The following is a 22,560-nucleotide window of genomic DNA, read 5'->3' on the forward strand; positions in this document are numbered from 1 at the left end:
TCTTTGTTTGCTTGTTTCCGAAACAAGCATGTTTAATTCCTACTACCCCACCCTATTCTGTATGGCTGTCTGATTAGTCATTTTTAACTTCAGCATGCTTCTGTTCAATATATGTCTATATGATTCCACCTAGTGGTAATGAATAAACTATGTTATCTCCAATAATGTGAAACCCTATCTAAATCTGTTGCACGTTCCCTGTTCTGAACATGGCTGGATACTGCAAGCATGTAATTAATACGTGGCTAATTCTGTCTGTTAATGCACGTGCCCTTGCCTTTTGTGATCACTAATATGAGTATTCAGTCTAAACAAATAATCTGCCTGAATCACAGTTTCTACGTATCACTATATTAAGTTATAGAAGCACATAATATGGACACACATAGTTATAGTTAGCTGTCTATTTTTTGTCTTTTACATTTTCAATTTAAATCAAACTGACACGCTTTTTAACCATAACCTTTTCAAAATAATTAGTTCTTCATAGATATAAATGTGATGGACAGTAAGACGTGTATTTCAAACTTAATATGGTTGCACTTGAACATTGAAAATTCGAACTTGTAACTTAAAACTGTCATGTTTTTCCTATGTATCCTTCCTCTTCTAAGCTCGTGCCAACCAATTGTTTGTTTTCTCTTGTAACCTAGTTGCATCCTTGTCCAGGACGCATACTTGCTTGCTAATCCCATTACTTGAGTTATTGAACTGATAGCTATTAACAGATTATACCGTCAGATAACAGGGAAACAATTGGAACCTAAAGGTAATAATAAAAATTATGCAATCCGTTCTCAATTCTCCTTACCAACAAAAGTATGACACTGGATATACATTATATTTCATCTACTCCATATGAGAAAAGTAGTAGGAAAACCAAAATAAGGGATTGAAAGAACCATGCTGGAGATATCAACATTCTTTTGCTAATTTTCCACCCTCAGTAACAACGTCCTCTAATAAATTCTCTCTACTTAACAATTACAGGGTATTCATCAACCCAAACCCTCTTTCCTAAATTTATCTATCTTGTTTTCTCTGTCTAGGTTTTACTTATTAGATCTAAAAGGAGAGTGAAAATCATAGATGATTAACTTTGACATCAATTGTAACAAAATTAAGTAACAGTTCATCTAAATTAAGACAAATGGAGAAATTGTCAATTTGTTCTATCTGATTAATTTCATATGGCAAACCAATTTAAACCAAAGAAACTATTTTTATTCCCTTGAAATTGGTACATCATACATAGAGCGAGTACCTTCCAATTGTTTCTTGTTAATTCAGTAAGCCAACTTTTGACGGCTTTCTCCAAATATTTTCTTAACTGATTATGATTAGGCCAGAGAGATAGAGAACAATTTACTGATGGCGGATAAGATGCCAGTATGAGATCATAATTTCAGAAATCCAGGATTTCATATCCTCTTCTATTCTTTCTTTCATCTGTGTTTGTTGGTTTTTCTTAATTTACACTCACAAGAAACTAGAACCAGTTTGGATTTTGAACATATAATCAGGAAGAGAAAAATATTGTAGATAAATTTATGAAAGGAAACAGAAAAAAATGTTTTTGCAGAAACAAATGAAGCCTCAGCATTCAAACAGAAGTTACTTTGAGTGAGAAAAATTTCCTTCTTGGAACCAACATATATACAGTTATTTGGATTCACAAACATAGAATAATTTCCCACAGTTCGCAAAATGATAAGAATTTTTCGTAGCAGCATAATAAAAGTATAGAACTATATCGAGCAGTTCTTAAAGTTCCAACTTTTAGAGCAAAGCAACCACATCAAATTCTTACAACTTACTGCAGCGGTGGATCTTGATAACACAATGATACAACATCATCATACTAAATCAAGTTTCTAACCTGAAACTTCTGTTCTGATATTAAGTTCTCCAAGTCTTTGCTGCACCCTTCCCCTTTTTTTGAGTGCCTACCTGCTTATTGTCTATACATATCTTTCTTATTCTGTTGACCTCTATACTTTGATTTATCTTTGCGGACATCCTGCAATCAAGGACAAATTCATTACATAATCAGAATAACTTGTTTCCCTGTTGTGATGACATAATTAGAAGAACGTGAAAAAAGACCTAAAACAACACACCCAAAAACACACTGGCCTCCCTTAGAATAAAAGTGAACTTCATGTGACGCCAATGCCAGCATTATCAAGTCTACGTCCTATGGAAGCACCAGAAAATATTATAAAAAGAACACACTTGAAAGATGTCATGAAAGAGCACTTCAGCATAAAGAAAAAAGGGCAAGGTAGGCTGTTGTAGAGTACAACAGAAAAGAGAAGTAAGGAAAAGTAGGATCCCACAAATTACCAAACTATACAAGCAATGTCGTGTATTAGGATCAAATCTTGGAAGATTCCTTTGCAACCGAATATAAGATATTATCTTATGCTCCCCTTTACCAGGCACACTAGCATCAGAGAGAATAACCTAAAAAGATCACGATGTAGAAAAAGCATAATGTATGACAGAAAAAGCATATCCCATAGAGCATGAGAGCAAGTGTCCATCAGAAGTACACTTATCTTGATTCCTTGACAACCAGAGTCTACATTCACTTTCAAACGTACATAGTATTGAAGTGCAGATGACAACAATTCCATGAATTTCATTCCAGGTGTAATAACATTTGAATCCAACTATTTAGTACTTAAATCTTTCCGTTCTATTTCATCATTCCCTCTTATTCTCCCTGTATCAGAGGCCTAAAAACAATAAAGTTCAATCTGCTTTAATAGAAAAGGAAAAAAGGAAAGAAAGGGAGAAATCCCTAAACTGCCAAAACTTCCAAATTATAGAAAAGAAAAAAAGGAAAGAAAGAGGGAAATCCCTAAACTGTCAAAACTTCCAAATTCCACTTCTAGAATGCACTTCTATATTGTTCATTTGCAGCCTATATGTCTATTCCTGCTTTTTGTATGTTGAACTCGTAAATTCCCAAATTGGATATTCAAAACTTTTAGGTTTACCTTTTACAAAATAATTTAAAATCCAATAATCTCACTTTTATCACTTACACAAGAAAAATCAGTATTAAAATAATCAATTAAAGAAAACAACTAAAGAAACTAAAAAATTGCAGAATCCTTTTTTCGATTTCTGATTCAATCGGGGAAAAAAAGCACGAAGAAGAAAAAAGAAACAGAACCGATTAAAGAGAAAGAAATTAAACTTACTCTTGTTTAGGCGGATAATCCAATGGTGCAATTTGTGTAAAGTCGCTTGGAGAGATAAATTTTAGACACTACCCTTCTGAGTTCTTTGCAACTTTGTGCATTTTGATGAAATTTTGCGGCCACCTCTTAGGAATTTTAGCCTAATAGTAATTTGAAGGGATTTTAGGGTGAAAGAGAATTTGGAGGGATTACCATGAAATTTTTGGAACTTTCCTTTTTTTTAAACTTTAGTTTTCATCAGTTTCGCGCCCCTATCCCGCTGAAATCGATATTAAAGACCAGGCATTAACTTTTGTATAGACCAGAGTAAGTTTGCTCGTGTATTTAAAAGATAAAATTGATTCTTAAAGACCAAAAAAAATTCTCATCCCTATAAGTACACTTTTAGGGACCATATTTAAAACTTGTCGCTAAATGCTGGTCCCTAATAAAGCTTTTTCTTGTAGTGATTACCAAGCCCTAGTTTCCCCAATTTCAACCCTTAAATTTCATTAATTATAACTCTAATCCGTGAAACAACACCATAGAAACGAGTTTTAGGTCCAAAATCCTTACCTCAATGAAGTCCCCTTGAAATCCTTTTTCAAATCGCCCAAAAAACTCCAAAAACTGACTTAGAAATGGTGGAATAGCTCAAATATTGCGAAGAAAAATAATTATACCTTCTGGCCTAGGAATTTCGCATCTGTGGCCAAATTCTCGCTTCTGCAGTACCATTTTTGCGGTCAAGAACACCGCATCTGCGGTCCTCACTTAAATCCCATTTTCACATCTGCGATTCACTATCCGCACCTGCGCCATCACAAGTGCGGTTCTCCAAGCGCTTTTGCGGTTTCTGCCTCCCTTACCTTCTTCCGCTTCTGCGACTCCAAGCTCGCTTCTGTGAGACCGTACCTGTGGTCCCCTAGCCGTAGGTATGAATATGACAGCAATGGGAAACTTCAGCGGTCACAACCAACTCCAAATCTTTCCACCAACCATCCGAAATCACCCCGAGGCCCCCGGGACCTCAACTAAAAGCACAAACACGTCATATACCACCATCCAAATTTGTACCAATCTTCAAAACACCTCAAACGACATCGAATAAACCAAAACACATCGGATTCAAGCGTAAGTTTCCAGAAATCTTCCAAATTACGCTTTCGACCAAAAAGTATACCAAATCACGTTCGAATGACCTGAAATTTTGCACACACATTCCAATTGTTACAACAAAGCTACTGTAACTCCCGGAATTCCATTCCAACCCTTATATCAAAATCTCACCTATAAATCGGAAAACACCAAAAATCCAATTTCGCCAATTCAAGCCTATATCTACTCAGGACCTCCAAAACACATTCCGATCACGCTCCTAAGTCCCAAATCACCTCCCGAAGCTATCTGAACCATCGGAATTCACATCCAAACCCTCTAACACATAAGCCAAAATCCTGTTGACTTTTCCAACTTAAGCTTCCTCAAAAGAGACTAAGTGTCAAACCTTACCAAAACATATCCGAACACGAACCGACCAACCCGATCACATAGAACCGATAGACAAAGCAATAAGAAGCATAAATGGGGGAAAACGGAGCGGTAACTCATGAGATGACTAGCCGGATGATCGAGGTCAACCCTGCACTACTATTGAGTAGCGAGAGAGGTCGAAGCAGCTTTTACCCGATTAAGGTTGGGATCGATTTCCACAGGGAGTTAGATATTGGAGTTGGGTGTCTATCTAACTGAGAGATGCGTATTTGCTCCAAATTGCACTTCTACACATTTTTGGTTTTGATTATGATTCTAATTTTATAAAACTACAATGCTCAACTAAACTAAAATAAGCTAAGGTTAAACTATTGTGAGTTTTTCAAATGATTAAAAGGAACTAGGGTATTGACTTTTGCCTAGGTGGTTAATTGATAGATTCTTTAGTCTAAAGCTAGATTGTCACATTTGGGGAGTATGATATAACCATTGCACGATTCTACTCACTCTATACCTCTCGGTAGTTCGATTGATTTTGCCTGAATTGACTTTCTCAAGACCAGTTGGGTATGCAAATTTGCACAAGCAATCAAGGTTCAAGTCGGGTATACTATCTCTAGGTTTAACCCTTTAATTGGGGCTATCAATCTCTTGAGTACGCCCCAATTCCATTTTGGACCACTTTCAGAGACTTAGGCTCTCTTTCTCAAGAAGAGCCAAAGTCAACTAAACACAAACTAGTGTTTGCAACCAATAATTCAGCAATTAAACATGAAATTAGTCCAAATATCAAACACCCATAGCCAATCAAGCATCAAAACACAAGACCCATCAATTATCCATACTAGGGTTGAGCCACAACCCTAGCTTATGGGTCTAGCTCCTCATAATTAGAGAAGAAAACAAAGAAATAGATGAAGAAAATTTCATATTAATTAATCGCTAAATTAAACTTGAAGATTCAATGTTGAAATGAAGATAAAATTACTCAAAACAGATAAAAGAAGCTAAGTCACGAGCGCAGCTCTGAGAAAAAACTATCTGATGACCTAAAAATGGGAAAAGAAGCTATTTATACTAAGCTGTCAATTCTGGAGAAAAATACCCCTGCGGGACTAGTGCGGACTGCACAAAATCAAGTGCGGCCGCTCTAAGGCTCTTGACTTGAATATCCAACTCTTTGAACTTGGGCAATGCTGACCACACAGAATCGAGTGCGGTTGTGGTGGCTTCTAGTGCAGTCCGCATGAAATGGAGCGCGGACCGCATTGGGCTTCAATCTTCATCTTGGCAATTCTCTTAACCTTGACTCTGCGGACCACACTAAATCGTGTGCGGCTGCAGTGAATCCAATGCGGACCGTAGAAAATACTTTGCGGCCGCATTGCCTTTTTGGCCTGAGATGCACACTCTCTAAACTTCACTTGTGCGGACCGCACTGGCCCTATTTTGACTGAGCTTTGCCTTGTCTTGGTACTTGTGCAAGTTTCACTCCTTTTTGAGCTGGTCTTTGACATCTTGTCACCTTATTGATCAAACCTGCAATCAAGCACAACTTGTGAGCCTTTGCGACTATTTTGTACACATTTCTAATCAAATCTTGAGCACGAAGGAGTGTAAAATGCGTCATAATTCCTAGTTATCAACTCCCCCAAACTTAAGCTTTTGCTTGTCCTCAAGCAAGCAAAATAAGACCCACCTCTTTAGAGAACATCCAAGAAAATTCTGCTGTCCTAAAGTGAACTCATCTAGCATCAATTGGGACTAACAATTGCCCTCAATACAAATGAATCATTAACAACATTTACCCTTTTAAACACCATGGATGAAGTGAGACACAAGAGCATCAAGAGTTGACTCAACACATCAAAGAAACTCTTTCTATTACTTCGGTCATTGTAGAACCCAAACTCACACATCCTCAACTCTCCCTAAGCCAACCTCACATTTAAGATAGTGACACTTAGAACGAGGTTAATGGAAACACACTCATCTCTCTCAAGGAAAAGTCACAAGTCCGGATCTAAGTACCCTATGCTTGCCCCTTATGTAAGTCACCACTAATGTAAGCTTCATTCAACTCAAGATCATATAGGGCTTTTGTGGAGACATAGTTGTCACGACCCAATTCCTGAACCCGATCGTAATGGCGCCTCTCGTGAAGACAAGGCCAGCCAGACCAAAACGGAACACCTCTTTAAGCAGTTAATTATCATAAACAGTAACAAACATAATATAATATCCATAGATTGCGAAAATTTAACGATAACAACAGTGGAAACTATCCCGATACAGCCCAACTCGGGGTGTCACAAGTCATGATCAACTAAGAAATCCGGATACAAGTCTACTAAACAGTAATTCCGATACAATAGTTCTAAAAACATGAAAATGATAAGATAAGGGAGGCACGGGGCTGCGAACGCCAACAACTACCTCATAGTCTTCGAATAACTACCTGAACTGGGAGAATCAGCACTGAGGAGCAGACTTTGCAATGCCTGAATCTGCACACATGGTGCAGGGAGTAATGTGAGTACTCTAACTTAGTGAGTAATAATTATAAATAATGGCTGAAAGTATAAAAACACGTAAAGGCACAAAGCAATTCCATATCAAGTAGTAAATTCACTTAAAGCAGTAAATCAGTGAAGAAATCAAATGATATTCCTTTTAAAAACAAGTAAAACAGGTAAATAACAAGTAGAAATCTGCCCCTCGAGCATAATATCACTCGCTCAGAACAGTATCAGCCCATCGGGCTCACTCTTAGTACAGTATCAGCCCCTCGGGCTCAGTATCAATCACTCAGAACAGTATCAGCCCATCGGGCTCACTCTCAGATCATAATGGGTACCCACACTCACTGTGGGTGTGTAGACTCCGGAGGGGCCCCTTACGGCCCAAGCGCTATATCAAACCATCTCGTGGCATCATAACTCGGCACTCGGCCTCACATCACTCAAGCCACCTCGTGGCATGCAAAGTATCTCAGGCCCTCGGCCTTATATCACTCAGCATATCCTCACATATGGCCCTCAGCCTCACTCAGTCCAAAACATCATCACAAGCCTCTTGGGAATTAGTAAAATAGTAGTTCTCACCCCAAAACATGATGTAGAAATATTATTTAAGTTTTAAATCTAAGTAAAAGTGGCTGAGTTTGTAAAACAGTAGATATCAACAGGACTGAGTTCAAATAATAAGTCAGGCAGTGAGGAAACAGTGATAAAAATCCTTGAAGGGTTCAAATAGTTGGCACGAAACCCAAATATGGCAATCAACCCAAATCATGATGATAACAAATGAATTTCAGTCAAATACACGGTAAAATCATCAATCGAGACGGACCAAGTCATAATCCCCAGTAGTAAAAGACCCCACGCTCATCATCTAGCGCGCATCTTGCCTCAATATAGCACTACGATGTGCTATCCGGGGTTTCAAACCCTCAGGACATCATTTACAATCATTACTCATCTCGAACCGGCTAAATCTCTAGCTCACAATGCCTTTGCCCCTCAAATCGGCCTCCATGAGCGTCGAATCTATGTTAAATCAGAACGAATATGTCACAATATGCTAAGGAAACAAAGCCCAAGCGAAAACAATCAACAAAGGGCACGATTCCCACAATTACCAAAACCCGATCCCGGGCCCACATCTCGGAATCGCGTAAAATTTACATTTTCAGAATCGGCATACCCTCACGAGTCTAACCATACCAAATTTATCCAATTCCGATACCATTTGATCCTTCAAATCATCATTTTACATTTTTGAAAGGTTTCACAATTTTCTTCCCAAATTCCATCCCAAATCACGAATTAAATGACGAATTCAGTGATAAATTCATGTATTCTAGCCAAATCTGAGTTAAAATCACTTACCCTGATGAATTTCTTGAAAAACCTTCAAACAATCGCCAAAATCCGAGCTCTCTAGGTCAAAATATTAAATAAAACCCAAAACCTCATATTTATAGAGTCGGAAGAAGGTTGAGTCGGAGCCACTACCACTACTGGCTCTTCAGACTGGCCAGTTGAAGCAGTGGTTGTTCCCTTGTAGTTATTGCTTTTGGGGTTGTCATCACCCTGCAAGTTGTACCATGAGAACGGGGCCTTTGCTTTCACTTTGATATCAAATGGCTGCTTCTCTACCTTTAGGTCCCTGAAGTACATAGTTAAGATACTGGGGAAGGGGTAGTTTTTGTCACCTTCGCTGACTACCTGCATAATCACCTAAGACATCACCTTCCCGACGTTAATCGGGTACCCCGCCATAATTGATGCTACCAGTACCGCCCTGTGAAGACGGAGTGAGTTGTCATGGGTAATGGGGTCCAGTCTGCTACACACGAATGTTTCCCACCCCTTAGCCTCAAAATTCAAACTTCTCCTTAAGATCTTCACTCCAGCATTCAACCAATTGGGGTGGTACCTGGGATTGCCAGATACTGTGCCAACCAAGGACGGACCTCCTCACCTAATTCCATCTTTTCCAGATACAGTATTTCATCCTCTTCATCGAATCCCAAGTAGTCATTTATTGCTTTCCCATCAAATAGTACTTTCAAATTCCGCACCTCGGTCACTTTGGTGTCCTTTTTGATGTCGACAACATTGGTGTAGAATTCCTTGACCAGGTGCTCGTTTGCATCCTCACAGGTGTTTAAGAAGTACTCCCAGCCCACTCTATCTCTAAACTGCCTTCTCACATTGGGGTTGTGAGGCAAAAGGTCTCTATCCACAAAACTCCGCTCCGGAATCAATTTCCTCCTAGGCCACCATTCTCTAAACTTATGATAGGCTACCTCACTTACAAAGCGATCTTGCAACACCTCCGGGTTTCTAGTTCATTCTACCCCGCAATTCTGAGGCTCACCCCCTTCAACTTCTTCCCCGTCATCTGGTACTGCACACTCTCCGGATAATGAAGCTGTGGGAGAGGTGGAGTACTCATTTCTAGTACCGGCAGCTGAGCCCTCAGATGACTCAGAAGAAACTTGCACTGAAGCTTAGGCAGTGGGGAAAGCTGGAGGAGTGTCTCTTAGTTTGTTTCTCTCCGGCCAATTAGGGATGTACTTTGGCACGGAGTCCGAAGATACATCCCGGGAGGGCTCGTCTCACTCCCCGACTGATCAATAGCCCTATCAACAGCTTTGATGATCTTTCTTGTGTTTTTAATGTTTTGCCGGGCTTGGGTAGTCAATCTTAACATCTTCAGTTTCCCTCCCCGGGAGGATTCTCCTCTACCTGCTTATTTAGCACTCTCGCCTCTTTGTTTCACCATTGTCTGCAAACAATATTCATTAGGCTTTTTAGTATCTAGAAGAGCATTATGAATTGCAGTTGCAAAAAAATTGTTGCAGACAGTTCAATATGTTGCAAAGTGCGGACCGCACAAAATGCAGTGTGGTCATACAAAGGCCAATGCGTACCGCACAAAATGGCAATGCGGTCCATACAGAGGTGGGGTTTAGACTATCCACTCTCTGAATAATAGCTCCGCGGACCGCACAATATGGTAATGCGATCTGCATTTGAGGCACCGCGGACCACACAAAATGCAATGCAGTCGCGGTCCTCAATGAATAGGTTTCAGAACATTCTTCAATTCGGTCCGTACAAAATTCCATTGTGGACCGCACAGGGGCACCACAGACCGCACAATTTCCACTATGCTCCGCACTGAGTGCCCAGTTGCAGCACTAACTTAGGGTTCATGATATTTTGACTTTAAGTCCAATTTTACACCTAATAAACAGTACCCAAGTGTTTGCCTAGTGTTTGAACTACCTATTCTAACAGTAAACAAGAATTAACTAACCTAAGCTTACCAAATCGCAAGAAATACAGGAAAAATAGAAGAAGAACGAAGAAAAACAAAAAATTTAATGAAAATAATAAAATTAACAATTGAAAATAGATGCAAGTACCAGAAGTAAGATGTTGTGATGATTATTAGGCCTTAATGATCAATTACGTGCAAAGGGTAGGGATGAACAGTAATTTTTAAAGCTTGGAGAGTTAAAAGATCGAAAAGTTAAAAATGAGGGCCTCAGGTACTATTTATAGAAAAAGTCCTGGGGCCCATCTCACCTACCCAATGCGAATCGCACAAAATGTAATGTGGTCCGCACCACACAACATTTATACAAGTTTGAGAAGGCAACCTACTGCGGTCCGCAAAAAATGCTTTGCGGCCGCAATGGTCCACCGCGGACCGCACAAAATGTAATGCGGCCACGGTGGCAAACTTCAGCGAGTTGGTATTTTCATCCATCATTAGTGCGGTCCGCACTAACTTTGTGCCCACCGCACTAGGTTCTTTGCGGCCGCTCAAAATGTAGTGCGGTTCACATTGCAAACTTTAGAGGCTTGAACCATTTTTCTACTATGTCATGTACTGCATCAACACAATCCTGTAACATCTCACAACCAGTCAGTCCAAAAATAAATGCTATACTACAATGAAAATCAAAGAAAAATAAGAAGAAGAAACATGGGTTGCCTCCCAAGAAGCGCCTGATTTAACATCGCAGCACGACGTATGTTACCATCAAATCATTTGAGATGAAAAAGTGCCACCACATGGATGTCATCAATTTTTTCCAAGTAGTGCTTGACTCTATGCCCATTCACTCTGAAAACTTCCCCATTTTTGTTCTTTAAATCAAGTGCACCAAACGGGGTCACACACACCACTTCAAAAGGTCAACTCCATTTTGACTTAAGCTTTCCCGGAAACAAACGTAACCGAGAGTTGAAATCAAGAGAACGAAATCACCCACTTTGAACACCTTGCTACGAGCATATTTATCATGAAGGTACTTCATCTTGTCATTGTATAAGGACGAATTGGAGTAGGCATGGAATCAGAATTCATCAAGTTCATTGAGTTGCTCCACATGAAGATTGGCTGCAATATCCCACTCAAGATTTAGCTTCCTCAAAGCCCACATGGCCTTGTGCTATAACTCAACCGGTAGATGGCAAGCTTTCCCAAACGCCAACCGATACAGAGACATACCAATCGGAGTCTTGTAAGCAGTCCTATAAGCCCATAGAGCATCATCCAACTTTTTTGACCAATCAGCCCTATTTGCATTGACCGTCTTTGACAATGTACTCTTGATTTCCCTGTTTGAGACTTCCACTTGACCACTTGCTTGAGGATGATAGGGATTAGAAACTTTGTGATTGACACCATACTTTGCAAGCAAAGTGTCAAAAGCTCTATTGCAAAAATGAGACCCCCCATCACTTATGATTGCACGAGGAGTACCAAAACTTGTAAAAATGCTCTTTTTGAGAAATGCAACAACACTCCGGGCCTCATTGTTGGGCAAAGCCACGACTTCAACCCACTTTGAAACATAGTCCACTGCCACAAGAATGTATGTGTTCCCACACGAGCTAACAAACGGGCCATAAATTCAATACCCCATACATCAAAAATATCAACCTCAAGTATGATATTGAGAGGCATCTCATCTTTCTTTGAAATTCCACCCACTCTTTGACATTCGTCACACCTCTTCACAAGTTCACTTGTATCTTTGTACAAAGTTGGCCAATAAAACCCACAACTAAGAACTTTGGAAGCCGTCCTCGCCCCACCATGATGGCCACCATAGGGAGAGGAATGATAAGCCTCCAAGATACTCAATTGCTCCTCCTCCGGGACACACCTTTGGATCACACCATCTGTACAAATCTTGAATAAATACGACTGATCCCAATAGAAATCCAAACTATCTTGCTTGAGCTTCTTCCTTTGGTTAGAAGAGAGCTCACACGGGATTATACTAGTCACAAGGAAATTAGCAAAATCCGCAAACCATGGCATACCATTCATCAAAACCGAAAGGAGTTGTTCGTCGAGAAATGAATCTTTGATCTCTAGTCCATCACGAGGCCTCCCCTCCTCCTCCAAGCGGGACAAGAGGTCCGCCACTTAGTTCTCACTACCCTTGCGGTCCACAATCTCCAAATCAAACTCTTGAAGTAACAAAACTCATCACATTAGTCTAGCTTTGGAATCCTTCTTAGTCATCAAGTACCGGTGTGCGACATGGTCAGTATGGATTATGACCTTAGCACCCATAAGATACGGCCAAAATTTCTCCATTGCGAACACAATAGCCAAAAGTTCTTTCTCGATCATCGTGTAGTTCACTTGAGCATCATTCATTATCTTGCTTGCATAGTACACCAGATGAAATATTTTGTTCACTCTTTGACCCAAAACCGCCCCAACTGCAACATTGCTCGCATCACACATGAGTCAAAGGGTTAGCACCAATTAGGTGCGGTAATGATAGGAGTGGTGGTCAACTTATGCTTGAGAAGTTCAAAGGCTTGCATACATTTGTCATCAAACACGAATTTGGCATGTTTTTCCAACAACTTGCACAAAGGATTCACTACCTTCGAAAAGTCTTTGATAAATCTCCAATAGAACCCTGCATGCCCAAGAAAACTTCGAACTCCCTTGACAGATGTAGGGGGGAGGGAGTCTTGAAATCACATCAATTTTTGCTTTGTCTACCTCAATACCATGTTTCGAAATTTTATGCCCAAGAAGTATGCCCTCTTCCACCATAAAGTGACATTTCTCCCAATTGAGAACAATATTAGTTTCTTCACAATGGGCCAAAACTCTATCAAGATTCTTCAAGCACTCATCAAATGAATCATCCACAACACTAAAGTCGTCCATGAACACCTCCAAAATGTCTTCCACCATATCGGTGAAAATGGCCATCATATACCGCTGGAATGTAGCCGGTGCATTACAAAACCCAAAAGGCATCCTAGAAAAGGCAAATGTTCCATATGGACAAGTGAATGTGGCATTCTCCTGATCTTTCGGAGCAATCAAGATTTTGTTGTACCCAGAATACCCATCCAAGAAGTAGTAGAAGGCACACCCAGCAAGTCAGTCTAACATCTGATCAAGAAAAGGCAAAGGAAAGTGATCCTTGCGGGTCACTTTATTCAACTTGTGGTAGTCCATGCATACCCTCCAACCGGTGACGGTTCTGGTAGGAATCAACTCATTTTGTGAATTTGCAACCACGATCATGCCACCCTTCTTTGGTACACATTGCACCGGTGAAGTCCAAGAGCTATCAGAGATGGGGTACACAACCCCAGCATCCAACCACTTGATCACCTCCTTTTTCACAACTTCTTGCATTGCCTCGTTCAACCTCCTTTGATGATCCAAAGAGGGATTTGCATCATCTTCCAGAATAATATTGTGCATACAGAATGCGGGGCTTATCCCCCGAATATCAGCTAGAGTCGATCCAATTGCCTTTTTCCATTTTTGAAGCACCACCAAAGTGGCATCAACCTGCATGTTAGTAAGGCAAGAGGAAAGAATAATTGGCAAAGTAGAACTAGGGCCTAAGAACTCATACCTGAGGTGTGGAGGCAACGGTTTCAACTCCAACACCGGAGGCTCCTCAATTTAATGGTGGAGTCTTCCTATTCTCGAGATCCAAGGAGAGTTTCCTAGGATCATAAGAGTAAGAGCCCATTCCATGTAAAGCATTCACACACTCCACTTGGCCCTCATCATCATTGACATCAAGATTCAACAATACGACCTTCAAAGGGTCCTCCACATTGATCATTGCACTGATATCATCAACTATCACTGCCGTGACAAGGTCCACAAAAGATCACACCTCAGAACTGTTGGGCTACTTCATTGACTTGCATACATGAAAGACCACGTTTTCATCACCCACCTGGAAGGTCAGTTCCCCTGCTTCCACATCAACTAAGTCCTTCCCCGTAGAAAGGAAAGGTCTCCCCAATATGATAGGGACTTCATAATCCACCTCGCAGTCGAAGATCACAATCTCAGCTGCCAAGATAAATTTGTCCACCCGGACAAGCACATTATCAATAATATCCAATGGCCTCTTTATCGTTCTATCCGCCATTTGTGATCTCATGGAAGTCGGCCTTAGTTGCCTAATACCCAAAGTCTTGAAAACTGAGTAGGGCATCAAATTGATACTAGCCCCCAAATCACAAAGAGCCTTAGCAAAATCCGCACTCCCAATGGTGCAAGGAATGGCGAAAGCACCAGGATCTTCAAGCTTCGGGGCCATTGAATGCACTATTGCACTAACTTGGTTAGTCATCTTTATAGTTTCATAATCCATAGACCGCTTCTTTGTAACCAAGTCCTTTATGAATTTAGCATAGCCCGACATTTGTTCAAGAGCCTCCACCAAAGGCACATTAATGGATAAGCTCTCCATCATGTCAATGAACTTTTTTAACTGATTCTCATTTTTCTGCTTCGCGAGCATTTGAGGATAAGGTGGAGGTGGCCTTGGCAAAAGAGCCTTGGCTTTAGTCACAACCGGTTCCAGCATGTCTATTATGTGTTCCCTAAACGGGTTCATATCATTTTGAGTTTCCACCTCGGTATCTTGAATATCAATCCTCACTTCTTCATTCACATTCTCATCAATAACATTTTCAACCGCCAAAGGAACTTTATATTCTTGCAACTCAACATCATCACTCAAGATTTGCTTTTGTTTGGAGGCATTCACATCACCGCCTCGTCCACTCCTTGTAGTTACCGACATAACATGATTGTTCCCACCTTTTGGGTTCACTACCGTATCACTTGGTAGAGCACCCTTAGGGGGAGTATTCAAGGACTGTGAGATTTGGCCCAACTGAACCTCCAAATTCTTGATAGAGGTATTGTGGGAAGCTAACTGAGCATCAGAGTCCGCATTCTTCTTCATCATTTGTTCTAACATCATTTCAATTCTCCCCATATCATTGCTAGAAGAACTAGGACCTTGGGATGGAAATGGAGGCGGATTGTTCGGTTGTTGGTACATTGGAGGTCTTTGAAAGCCTTGCCCCCGGTTTCCTTGGTTTCCATTGTTCTATCCACCTTGATTGTTGTTACCACACCAATTGTTGTTGTTACCATTCCAATTTCCCTGATTGTTTTGATTGTTGTTCTGATTTTCCTAGTTGGAGTTTTGGTTGTTGTTCCCCCGATTATCATTGCCTTGTTGTTGTTGATTTCCCCAATTGCCTTGGGGTCTCCATTGTTATTGATTGGAAGAATTGTCCCTTTGGCCTTGATAATTATTCACATATTGCACCCCTTCATTTTGTTCATCATAACCATCATTTTGTAATCCACCACAATCATTGTCAAATTTCTTCGAATTCCCTTGGTTTTGTTGCCCTCTTTGTCTTCTTTTGTTGACAAGCATGTTGACACCCTCCATAGCATTCACTTGACGAGGATTTTGAACTTGTTGCAACTGTGCCTTTGCTAGTTGGTTCATTGTAGTTGTCAACTCAATAATAGCCTGCCCATGATCATGTAACTCCATGTGCAAATGAGTAACCATGGGGTCACCTTGGGGCACATTGGCTCTACTTTGCCAAGCGGAAGAAGTGTCAGCCATCTCATCAATAATGTCACAAGCCTCATCATAAGACAGCTTTATGGAGTTTCCCCCAGCAAGTTGGTTCACTATGCATTGGTTTGTGGTGTTAATACCCCGGTAGAAAGTCTGTTGGATCATCGCTTCGGTCATATCATTGTTGGGGCATCCTTTACCATTGTTCTATAATGCTCCCAAATATCATGCAATGGTTCGGTTGGCTCTTGCTTGAATGCCAAGATCTCATCTCTCAATGCAGCCATATGCCCTGGTGAGAAATTTTTTGCAATGAACTTATCCGCCAACTCATCCCAAGTAGTGATGGAATGGTTGGGAAGTCGCTCAAGCCAATAAAGTGCTTTCCCTCTAAGTGAAAATGGGAAGAGTCTCAACCGAAGTGCATCCTCGGACACATTTGTTTGCTTGCTCCCCCAACAGGTATCCACGAACCCCTTGAGATGTTTGTAAGCATTTTGATTTGCAGCGCCCATGAAATACCCATGCTACTCCAGCAATGTCAGCATCACATTGGTTATTTGAAAATTGCCCGCCCGGATTCAGGGTGGGACAATAACACTTGCATAGCCTTGGTTTGGAAGCACTCTAGTATCCACTCTTGAATGTGGCAGGGGAGGGTCTGGAATATTATCATTGGCCTGGCGTCCTCTCTTTTGTCCGTGAGGCACAATAGGGACCTCATCTTCAACATTATCATCTACTTCCTCATTGTTTAAGTTTGTTGCCATTTTGTACCTGAAGTTGTGACACAAATAAATTAGTAACATAGAAGGAAAGAAGAACAATACACAAAACTATTCAGATAGATAGCCAAAACCATTAGATCCCCGACAACGACGCCAAAAAGTGATCGAGGCCAACCCTGCACTATTATTGAGAAGCGATAGAGGTCGAAGCAGCTTTTACCCGATTATGGTCGGGATCGATTTCCACAAGGAGCTAGATATTGGATTCAGGTGTGTATCTAAATGAGAGATGCAATTTGCTCCAAATTGCACTTCTACACATTTTTGGTTTTGATTATGATTCTAATTTTATAAAACTACAATGCTCAACTAAACTAAAATAAGCTAAGGTTAAACTATTGCGAGTTGTTCAAATGATTAAAAGGCACTAGGGTAGTGACTTTCGCCTAGGTGGACAATTGACGGATTCTTGAGTCTAAAGCTAGATTGTCACATTTTGGGAGCATGATATAACCATTGCACAATTCTACTCACTCTATACCTCTCGGTAGTTCGAGTGATTTTGCCCGAATTGACTTTCTCAAGACCAATTGGGTATGCAAATTTTCACAAGCAATCAAGGTTCAAGTTGGGTATTACTATCTCTAGGTTTAACACTTTAATTGGGGCTATCAATCTCTTGAGTACACCCCAATTCCATGTTGGACCAATTTCAGACACTTAGGCTCTCTTTCTCAAGAAGAGCCAAAGTCAACTAAACACAAACCTGTGTTTGCAACCACTAATTGAGCAATTAAAATTAGTCCAAATATCAAACACCTATAGCCAATCAAGCATCAAAACACAAGACCCATCAATTACCCACACTAGGGTTGAGCCACAATCCTAGCTTATGGGTCTAGCTACTCATAATTAGAGAAGAAAACAAAGAAATAGATGAAGAAAATTTCATATTAATTAATTGCTAAATTAAACTTGAAGATTCAATGTTGAAATGAAGCTAAAATTACTCAAAACAGATAAAAGAAGCTAAGTAATGAGCGCAGCTCTGGGAAAAAACTATCTGATGACCTAAAAATGGGAAAAGAAGCTATATATACTAAGCTGACAATTCTGGACAAAAATACCCCTGCAGGGCTAGTGTGGACCACACAAAATCAAGTGCGGCTGCACTAAGGCTCTTGACTTGAATATCTAGCTCTCTGAACTTGGGCAATGCGGACCGCACATAATCGAGTGCGGCCGCGGTGGCTTCTAGTGCGGTCCGCATGAAATGGAGCACGGACCGCATTGGGCTTCAATCTTCATCTTGGCAATTCTCTTAACCTTGACTCTGCGGACCGCACTAAATCGAGTGTGGCCGCAGTGAATCAAATGCGGACCACAGAAAATCCATTGCGGCTGCATTGTCTTTTTTGCCTGAGATGCACACTCTCTGAACTTCACTTGTGCGGACCGCACAGAATGGTGTGCGGCCGCACTGGCCCTGTTTGACTGAGCTTTGCCTTTTCTTGGTACTTGTGCAAGTTTCACTCCTTTTTGAGCTAGTCTTTGACATCTTGTCACCTTGTTGATCAAACCTGCAATCAAGCACAACTTGTGAGCCTTTGGGACTATTGTGTACACATTTCTAATCAAAACTTGAGCATGAAGGAGTGTAAAATGCGTCATAATTCCTAGTTATCACCGGGTCGTCACCCTCTAACACATTGGGGCTGGTTTTATATCTTTGTGAGTTTTGTTTGAACATCTGAGTCTGGTATGAGCATTGCCCGGGATCCCTGTGGCCCTTGGGAACTTTGACACACCAGGAACCAGTTTTAAGTGCTATGGATGGGCTGCCATTATGCTCAGAGTTGCTAAGTTTGAAGGCTGGGTTCCCAGGTTGATATTGGGCCTATGAAGGCTCTCTATAGTGTAATGGATACTATTATGTAATTTGTTCATCCTGGGCTGTAATAATTTCTGTAATAAACAGATTTGAGGCTTATTAGTAAAAGCTGGGGGTTCTATTCTTATATCTTTGTTGAAATTGGGTAGAAATCCTGCCTATACGACTTAATTATGTTAATATAGATACTGTATTGTATTTAGATATCCTGCCTAGAGGGATTTTATTGCCTGGCCCCGGAAAATTTTGCTAAGTAATTTAGGATTTCGTGGTGCCAGGTAGGCTAATTATAATATTTTACGTGCTATTAACATAATGGACATCAATTGGATTTGGTAAATAAGTGTATAAGTTATATAACGAGTAATGTGGGGTCTAATAGGAGGCCTAAGTCCAAGTCAAATTAGAAAATTTCGTGATAGACTAAAATTCCAAATGAGTACGCATAAGACCAAACTTTGGACAAGCATATTGTTTATCATAAAAATGGTAACAACAATTAAATTCGTAAATGGTATTCTAAAAATGTGCGATCTATTCCCAAGCTAGTTGTTAGAGCAATTGATGCTAATAACATGGAGTTTGAAGATTAAATGCAAGATAAAATGAGATAATAATCAAAACCGAAGGGGCTACTGCTCGGATACAGGTCTGGTCGATGAAGGACCTCGGGGTCGATGTAAGGATCGAGCTTGAGCTATCGGGGATAGTCGGGGACGGGATAACAGTTGAAGATATAATCAAAAAAGGCTCTTTATGGCCAATACTAAGGTATATGATGAAGAAAGAGTAAGAACGCGATGAATATCGAGGTAGCCTCGGACTAGTAAGAACGAGCAAGCTTAGAAAGAAAAGAGAGAGAGATATATTATTGCACTTGTGGAGAATGGTTAGAGATTTGCGCTTACAAGGTGTTAGCAACTCCCCTTTTATTGAAAGGGGGAAGTCCAATCATCGTACAAAATACGTTGCATGATACAAGAAATAGGATGGGACAACCGGCTAGCTTCGTGATGCATGCATGGGATGATGCAGAATCGCTTGAGTAGTCCTGATTGACACCGGGTGCATTCCTCGAGAGATCCCTGAATTTGCTGAGGCTTTGGCTGGCATTATCCCAGAAGTGACTGGCTCGAGATCTCGGGCTTCCAGGATCACCCTTCGAGGTATTCAGTTGAGGAGAAATTGGTCTTCCAGATTTCACCGTGCACATATAGTCTTCGCGTTTCTTAGAGGGAAGTGATAAGAAATGATTTTGCACCCCATTTCTCGATCCCCCATAATGATATCGTGTTGATGGTACAGCCTCCTCCCTTTTACAGGTGTCGAGGCATTTTGCCTTCCCGCTTCTCTAGGATTACCCGAAATGTCGTGATTCTTCGATCTTCTATTGATATCGGTTCAGCTTCTATGAACGCATTAATTGTGCCTGCTATTACGCTTTTCGAGGGCGGTAATAGCGTCATTGGTTACTTTGTTCTCCATATAAATAGGGCATTTTGTGGTTGGACTTTTATCCAAAATTCCTTTGATATCCATCTTTTCTTCCTTTTCCGCTATCTTGAATTTCTGCCATCTTGTCATGTTTGGAGTCCGTGGCCTTAAGGGTTTGCGCCATGTGTACCGTGTCCCAACCCTCGGTCCTCTTTCAATCGGACAGAGTTGTACCACTATGATGTTGTTGTTGTTGTTGTTGTTGTTGCTGTCATTGGACCGGGGTGATGAAGTAGGGGTCGATTTCCTCCGGCCCTGGAGGTACTTTGGATTATGCACCACTGCTTAAGAGGGGACTCAATTATACACCGCTACTCACCCTCCTCCCTCGACTCTGCTTGTTGCACCCCTTTTGGATTCCAGGGAGGTGTATCAGTGATCTCTGCCGGCTATTGTCTTCTGGGTTGAGGCAACATCTCAAGAAGTGGCTTTAAAACGGCAGTACTGGCGGAGCTCATACTAGCCAAAATTTTCACCCAGCCACTTCTCGTGTTCTTCTTGCTTCTCCTTCATCATTTTGCACTTCTCTCCTGCCTTACTTTTGAAGATGCCATTCCAGGAGGATTGGGAGGTGGTCCCCGATGACGGAGATGCATCATGATTAGGCTAGATCCTTAGGCTCATGTTTTATGCGTATCACTTCTTCACTTTTTTGTAAGGTCCCTCTGTGGGCTTTTGTAATCATATGTAATGTAACCATATGTAAGGACCCCTCGAAGGTCGTTATAAACGAACACTTGTATAAATACAAAGACATCTTCTTGATTTCTTACTTCGACACTTGCTATATCTCTTTATATTTTTAGCAGCTTTGAGCGCACGATCCTGTTTTGCCGCCTGTGATATTTGCTTTGAGTATTTTCCATGGCCTTTGATCGATAAAACGGCTTCGCATGGGATCTTTTGTGATTCCTCAAACCGGACCCGAATTAGGCCAATAACCTTGGTCCGCTGGGACCCTTTTCCTGTATGAAAATGCAGATGACGTCTTTGAGCCTCATAATGGCCCTTAAGAAGAGGTTTTCCTGAGGAATCGTGGTCTCGGGACACCGGTGACTTCTTGGAAGCGATCTCCGAATGGAGGCCTGGCCATGTTTCGGGTCGTCCTGGTTATTGCCCGAAATCTATTCTGCACGGGCGCTTGTTAGGGACTCCTATTTCTTCGTAAACTAGCCTTCTTTGGCAGAGGACTCTTGAGGCTGAACGCCAATTTAGTGAAGGCATTATTGGTCTGCTGGGGTGCTGTCTTGCTATGGTGAAGGTCTTTGGGGTTGAGCATTAACGAGACCGGAGGTGGTGCTGATGGTTAGTGCCTTTAATTGGTGTCGACTCGTTCCGGCCCTTTACGTATACAATCGTGAGGCTACTTCCGCTTCTTGGAGGTCCTCGGGATTCGCTAATTTTGTGATGCCGGTGGATCATGCCCTTAGCAGCTGCTTATTTGGGGCACGGCAAAGGCCGGGCACGGCGATAGATGAGATATGTGCTTCATAATCATGAAGGAGCTTTTCTCGGGGCGAGACGGGCCCGCGTTCCTGAGGAGGGTGCATCATCCGAGCCTGGCATTCCTGGAGTCCTTGGTTCTAAAGCAGCGGTTCCTTTGGGATATCAAGGGTTGGGCCATCAAGAAGGTGCTTGATCGTCGAGTATCTTTGTCGGCTTCACCTCGCGGTAAGTTTCAGCATGATTCCTCCGTATGTCGGGTCTTCTCTTTCTTATAGGGTTTTCCCTTTGTAAGGCTCCAACAAACCCATACTTTGAGTTGATCCGTCAAGGGGCTATACTTTGGAGGGCCCTAGACGAGGGTAGGCCCCTTGGGATTCTTGGTGAGGGGAAAGAGGGACCAAGTCGGTGCACTAGCGGTTTGTGAAATATCGGAGCCCATATTATAGAAATCTTTCGGTGAGGCATAAGTCTTCTTGCGGTAGGCGTTTTGCCTTTTCGATATTAGGAGCGAAGCCGTTCAAGCTAGGAATACCTGAAGTATCAAATGCATGCTTCAAACTTCTATTTGAGTGGACATGAGTGTGAAGCTGTAGCTTGATTGCCCAAAAGTTTGGATTGAGAACAACCGGTGCCCGAATTGGTATAGTACTAAGTTGGTCCGAGGATGATGAAGGAGTGGCAACTTGTCACTGACGATTGATTTGGGTTGGGATGAGCCTTCAAGGGAAATGCTCGTTGTGGATCTTCGGGGCAGGCGCTTTGAGGAGACCCCTGCCAGGGGTTCCACCTTTTTAGCAGGATTCGTTCGAGTGAAGGGGGTCAGGCATGATGCTCTGTTTGCTCATTGCTGATTCCATGACGAGCGAGGCTGGGCCCGATAGGTCGTAACCC

General features: G+C 41.5%; 1 long non-coding RNA gene across 2 annotated transcripts; it reads right to left on the reverse strand.

The window, feature by feature from the left end:
• Positions 1 to 1,697: 1,697 nt before the first annotated feature.
• Positions 1,698 to 3,380, reverse strand: LOC107822628 (uncharacterized). 2 transcript variants are annotated; one of them, XR_001656440.2, is made up of 3 exons: positions 3,213 to 3,380; positions 2,121 to 2,197; positions 1,698 to 2,020 (listed from the first exon to the last, which is right to left on the reverse strand). It is a non-coding gene; the product is annotated as an uncharacterized LOC107822628 (long non-coding RNA). The 2 variants fall into 2 exon arrangements; XR_012710201.1 differs by lacking the exon at positions 3,213 to 3,380 and adding an exon at positions 2,347 to 2,976.
• Positions 3,381 to 22,560: the final 19,180 nt, after the last annotated feature.

The sequence above is a fragment of the Nicotiana tabacum genome, chromosome 1, assembly GCF_000715075.1.
Source record: "Nicotiana tabacum cultivar K326 chromosome 1, ASM71507v2, whole genome shotgun sequence".
Classification (NCBI taxonomy): domain Eukaryota; kingdom Viridiplantae; phylum Streptophyta; class Magnoliopsida; order Solanales; family Solanaceae; genus Nicotiana; species Nicotiana tabacum.